The sequence below is a fragment of the Rattus norvegicus genome, chromosome 12 (assembly GCF_036323735.1).
Source record: "Rattus norvegicus strain BN/NHsdMcwi chromosome 12, GRCr8, whole genome shotgun sequence".
NCBI lineage: Eukaryota > Metazoa > Chordata > Mammalia > Rodentia > Muridae > Rattus > Rattus norvegicus.
The window spans coordinates 23,159,390-23,166,224 of NC_086030.1; positions in this window are offsets into that span (position 1 = coordinate 23,159,390).

The following is a 6,835-nucleotide window of genomic DNA, read 5'->3' on the forward strand; positions in this document are numbered from 1 at the left end:
TCAGGGGGGCTGGAGGGAACACAAGACAGAGCAGCCACGTCAGAAATGGGGACATCTGTTTTTCATTTTCTAATGTCTGAAGGAGTGGGGAGAGAAGATAGACGTGTCCTTGGGAACTATGAAGTAAAATGAGGGACTGTGGTGACATGTGGCAGCTACACTTAGACCTGAGAACACCAGAACATGCAATGGCACTTACTATGTATTCTGAGCTGAGGTCGGAGCTGCGTGGAGATGCTGCATACAGAGACCAATTGGAGCCCTGCCACAGGATGAAGAGAGTCAGCTCCATCCTAAAGAAGTACATCCACCTTGAGGTCATGGGTGAAAGTGGGCAGGGCTGTAGTCAGATTTGGAACAATAAGGGTGTGAGGAAAGGGTGGCTGAAGCCTACAGTTAGGTCTCCTTTTGTCTGAGCAGAGGATGACAGACATAGGAGGCAGCAAAAACTTGTCACAACTACAAGCAAAAGATGATTAAAGCAGAGCCAATGGAAAGGAATATGAAAGGAAGCTCAGAGTTGTGAGGCACAGCAGGGGACAAAGAAGGGGTTGGTTCAAAGCCTGAGACATGGTGACTCATCATGACCAGAGTCCCACCAGATAATGAGACCATGAAAGCTTACAAGTAGAAGACGAGGCCTTGAACAGCAACACTGAGTTGCTCAGGAGTCCAGAGAGAATCAGAGCAAAGTGAGAACAACAGCCAGGCTTCCTAATTGGAGGACTAATTGGAGACAGGTTCTCCAAATCTCTACCTCCTATGGCCAGCAACTTTCTTTAATTATCTGGCCTATATTTTCCTATGTTGAAGAAGGTACACCTCTGATCATGACAAGAAGGTTGGCCCTTGAGCTCAACCTCCATTATTGGCTGGGAAAGATGGCCTTGTCCTCCACAGGCAGCACTCACCTCTCTACCACCTTGACCTTCTGCCTCGCCTACTCTTTTCCATTTCCTAGGTGGCTTGTCATCGCTCTCTTTATTCTGTGTTTTCTCTATTGCTTCTCGGCCTTTTGGCTAAGATCAAGTGTATTCTGTGTTTTCTTCATTCCTTACCTCCCCTCCTCATTCTGTTTCTTATTGTATTTCACAGCAGGCTGGTTATCTGGGTCTCTCTCTAATAATCTAACATAATGAAGTTGTCAGTCTCTAAACCACTTCAGACACAATGAGGAAGGTGGTGATGAGAAAACACATTCAGTCCCTGGTCTGAGCACAGTGGCCACCTGCCCCTCCCTCTGCATTTCACTCCCCTTCGCACTCTACTCTTTGGACTTTTCTCGCCTTTCAAGGACCTTTCACAGAGTTCAGGCAGAACCACGACCTGATGGACTCTCACTGCCTTGGCCTGATCCCTGCTGAAAGACTCCAGCTTCCCTGGGCTTCCTGGACAGTGACTCTGAAGATACTCAAATTTCCAAAGGAGTCTTTCTACCTCCTCCCCCATGATCAGCTCCATGGAAGGCAGGAAGATGTGGTTGTATCAGAGCAAGAGAAATCATTCCCCCTGAGTGGCATGTGCAGGGGTATCTTCCCATTTCCTTAGGTTTCCTGGCTTTGATTGCCTTGCCCATGCTTCCCTGAAGCTGACTATGTAGCCTGCACTCTCTCACATCTGCCATCCTCACAGTCTCCATAGTCCTCAGATCCCTTGACCTGAGCTAGACCCAATCTCTCCTGGCCTCACCGCCAGCCACACATGGACAGACTTCTGTATCCAGAGTACCCTGGAGACACTGAGGCACCAAACCTTTGAGATGAGTTGACCCAACATGGAAGGTCATTCAGGACCCGAATTATGGATATGGTACTTGTAAGAATGAGCTTTTTGTTGCTTTGCATGCGTGCATGCTTGTGGGCCTGCGTGCGTGCATGTGCAAGTGTGCATGCATGTGTTTGTGTGTGTGTGTGTGTGTGTGTGTGCTCTTCAATTTTATCTCAAGTAGTCCAAGCTGGTTTGTGAACTTGTTATGTTGCCAAGGACGACCATGATAATCCTGCCTGGTCCTCCCTTGAGCTAAATTTACACATGTGCACCATCAAGTCTCTTTATCCTCTATTGGACATAAAACCTTTGGTTCTCTGCATGCCAGGAAAGTAAGCACTCTACCACATGCACCATATCTATAGCAGCAGTGAGGTCTGTGAGGATGCCCTCCTGGTCAGAGTTCTCACCTCCAGATTACATCTGCCTTTCCCTTACTGCCTGAGGTCTCTGTGTAAATAGTGACTCGATTGTTAACTCACCCAGGAAGGGGATGGACCTGACAAGATTGCCATGTCATGAACTGGACAGCATCATTTTTACACAACAGTCTCTGGTGGGTTCTAAAGGATCCCAGATGCCTCTTATGCCCTGCTCCACAGCTGCCACCTGCTGGCTGCTTAATCACACACAGATCATGAGCTCTGTTCTGGTTTCATGGTTTGGACTCAGCTGAATTGCCATGGGGACCCTGATGTGGAAAGAGACAAGTGCATCTCTCTGGCTTTGAAGCTAGCCTGGTCTACATATCTAGTTTCATGGTAGCAACTACTACAAAGTACATATATGTCTCAAACAAATGAAACAAAACCGGAAACCCAAAAAGGAAACACAAAAGAACACATCTCCCTAAAACAAACAAATAAAAACAAAAAACAAAGGAAACCAAATCAAAACGACAAAGAAGCACATCTCAAAATACCAAGAGACCAACCAAAAAACCCAAAGTCGATAGTCAAGTTGGATGGTGTTGTCAGGTTGTGCTCCAGACTCCACATATCTGAACACACACTTACTTGCGCAGAAACCCCCATCTAGAGAGAGAGAGAGAGAGAGAGAGAGAGAGAGAGAGAGAGAGAGAGAGAGGGAGAGAGAGACCAAGCTCGGTGACTCTTCAGACTCCAGTTCCTGACAAGTTCACAGCATTCAGATTCTCTGATTTTATATACAACTGGGCTATCCTATGACAGCAGTGAAAGAGAACAGGCTCAAGGCTTTCGATTTCTCTCTGAATCCTCCCATTCCAGAAACAACCCTCAGATAACACAAACCCCCGGCTCTGTGGGCCTTGACCCAGCAGATAACTTCATGGATGAAAAGGAACTCTACTCCATATGTCACACCACTTGCACACATATTCCTTGATTTCCCTTCCCTAGTGACAACACACAGATGGAAGCTCTAAATACCCACCCAGAACGTGGCCTCAAGACTGTAGAGGAGATGCTAGAAATGGTGGTGGAAGGTTGGTGGCTGGTGATGCAGACCCGATGCACAGGCTGCAGCTTTACAATAGCACAGTTGCCCGCTGCCATCTGAACTGCTGTTTCTTCCTGAGTCATCAGCTTCATCTCCCTAATCTTCTCCCTACCTCAGCAGGAGCGTCTGTTCCACCCCTGTATAGGGGAGCTGCCAGGAAGTGATTCTAAGTTGTGTTTCATGAAAATAAAGTAAGAATGCCAGATAACCGTGGGGTGAAGCCTAGACAAAATGCTAACTCTCTATACTGTGTTCTAGAGGCCCAGTGAGTGATACTGGGTGACCAGCTCTGTCTCGTATGGTTTGAGGTCTGCCAAAGAACGACAGAAACTTCCCCTCACTCCTCTGTAAGTGGTATGTGGCTTAACACAAACCAAGTCAAAACCAAAAAAACCCAAAACCTAACAATAACCAGGCATGGTGGTCAGGACTTCATCCCAATCTGTAATGTGCAGCAGCAGGGGTGCCACTGAATTTGAGGCCAGCCTTGGTCTACAGAGCAAGTTCCAGAACAGTCAGATCTACATAGTAGAAAGAGCCTGTTCACAAAAACAGAAACACACAACATTGAACAACCAAACAACAAAAAGCTAAAGTATTGATACTCACATTGTTAAACATCAAGGTCTGAAGAGGAAACTGGTATCATCTTCAAGTTCTCCTTATCCTCAACAGAAAGTGAACAAACAGATGCCTCTTCTCCATGACCTCTCTGAGTATTTGGAGTTTTGGTTAGCATTGTTGGTTTTAAGAAAAAGTCTCCTATAATGCAGGCTAGTGTAAAACTCAAGAGGTACTAAAAAAACCCCAAACCCCGTGGGAGAGAGACCTCCCCGCCTGGTCAAGTAGGCACTCCTGAGGCTGCAGAGTGGAAGAGACCACCAACACTGCCCACCCCTGCCCACATCCCTGGCCCAGGAGGAAACTGTATACGGCCTCTGGGTTCCCGTGGGGGAGGGCCCAGGAGCGGCAGGACCACTGCACCTGAGACACCGCAGGAACCTGAAGGAACAGACCGGATAAACAATTCTCTGCACCCAAATCCCATGGGAGTGAGAGCTAAACCTACAGAGAGGCAGACAGGCCTGGGAAACCATAAGAGACTGCACTCTGCACACATCTCTGACGACAGAGGAAAACACCAAACGCCATCTGGAACCCTGGTGCACGGAGGCACCCAGAAAGGGCAGCGCAGATCTTCCTGGTTGCTGCCGCCGCGGAGAGGTCGTAGGCAGCACCCCACGAGCAAACTTGAGCCTCGGGACCACAGGTAAGACCAAACTTTCTGCTGCAAGAGACCTGCCTGGTGAACACCAGACACAGGCCAACAGGAACAGCTGAAGACCTGTAGATAGGAAAAACTACACGCCCGAAAGCAGAACACTCTGTCCCCAAAACTGGCTGAAAGAAAACAGGACAACAGGTCTACAGCACTCCTGACACACAGGCTTATAGGACAGTCTAGCCACTGTCAGAAATAGCAGAACAAAGTAACACTAGAGATAATCTGATGGCAAGAGGCAAGCGCAGGAACCCAAGCAACAGAAACCAAGACTACCTGGCATCTTCGGAGCCCAATTCTCCCACCAAAGCAAACACGGAATATCCAAACACACCAGAAAAGCAAGATCTAGTTTCAAAATCATATTTCATCATGATGCTGGAGGACTTCAAGAAAGACGTGAAGAACTCCCTTAGAGAACAAGTAGAAGCCTACAGAGAGGAATCGCAAAAATCCCTGAAAGAATTCCAGGAAATCATAATTAAACAAGTAGAAGCCCATAGAGAGGAGACACAAAAATCCCTGAAAGAATTCCAGGAAATCATAAATAAACAAGTAGAAGCCCATAAAGAGGAGTCACAAAAATCCCTGAAAGAATTCCAGGAAAACACAATCAAACAGTTGAAGGAATTAAAAATGGAAATAGAAGCAATCAAGAAAGAACACATGGAAACAACCCTGGTAATAGAAAACCAAAAGAAGAGACAAGGAGCTGTTGATACGAGCTTCACCAACAGAATGCAAGAGATGGAAGAGAGAATCTCAGGAGCAGAAGATTCCACAGAAATCATTGACTCAACTGTAAAAGATATTGTAAAGCAGAAAAAACTACTGGTCCAAAACATACAGGAAATCCAGGACTCAATTAGAAGATCAAACCTAAGGATAATAGGTATAGAAGAGAGTGAAGACTCCCAGCTCAAAGGACCAGTAAATATCTTCAACAATATCATAGAAGAAAACTTCCCTAACCTAAAAAAAGAGATAACCATAGGCATACAAGAAGCCTACAGAACTCCAAATAGATTGGAACAGAAAAGAAACACCTCCCGTCACGTAATAGTCAAAACACAAAACACACAAAATAAAGAAAGAATATTAAAAGCAGTAAGGGAAAAAGGTCAAGTAACATGTAAAGGCAGACCTATCAGAATTATACCAGACTTTTCGCGAGAAACTATGAAAGCCAGAAGATCCTGGACAGATGTCATACAGACCCTAAGAGAACACAAATGCCAGCCCAGGTTACTGTATCCTGCAAAACTCTCAATTAACATAGATGGAGAAACCAAGATATTCCATGACAAAACCAAATTTACACAATATCTTTCTACAAATCCAGCACTACAAAGGATAATAAATGGTAAAGCCCAACATAAGGAGGCAAGCTATACCCTAGAAGAAACAAGAAACTAATCGTCTTGGCAACAAAACAAAGAGAAGAAAAGCACACAAACATAACTTCACATCCAAATATGAATATAACAGGAAGCAATAAGCACTATTCCTTAATATCTCTCAACATCAATGGCCTCAACTCCCCAATAAAAAAACATAGATTAACAAACTGGATATGCAACGAGGACCCTGCATTCTGCTGCCTACAGGAAACACACCTCAGAGACAAAGACAGACAGTACCTCAGAGTGAAAGGCTGGAAAACAACTTTCCAAGCAAATGGTCAGAAGAAGCAAGCTGGAGTAGCCATTCTAATATCAAATAAATTCAATTTCCAACTAAAATTCATCAAAAAAGATAAGGAAGGACACTTCATATTCATCAAAGGAAAAATCCACCAAGATGAACTCTCAATCCTAAAAATCTATGCCCCAAATACAAGGGCACCTACATACGTAAAACAAACCTTACTAAAGCTCAAAACACACATTGCACCTCACACAATAATAGGAGGAGACTTCAACACCCCACTCTCATCAATGGACAGATCATGGAAACAGAAATTAAAGAGACATAGACAGACTAAGAGAAGTGATGAGCCAAATGGACTTAACAGATATTTACAGAACATTCTATCCTAAAGCAAAAGGATATACCTTCTTCTCAGCTCCTCATGGTACTTTCTCCAAAATTGATCATATAATTGGTCAAAAAACGGGCCTCAACAGGTACAGAAAAATAGAAATAATCCCATGCGTGCTATCGGACCACCACGGCCTAAAACTGGTCTTCAATATCAATAAGGGAAGAATGCCCACATATACGTGGAAATTGAACAGTGCTCTACTTAATGATAACCTGGTCAAGGAAGAAATAAGGAAAGAAATGAAAGACTTTTTAGAATTTAAT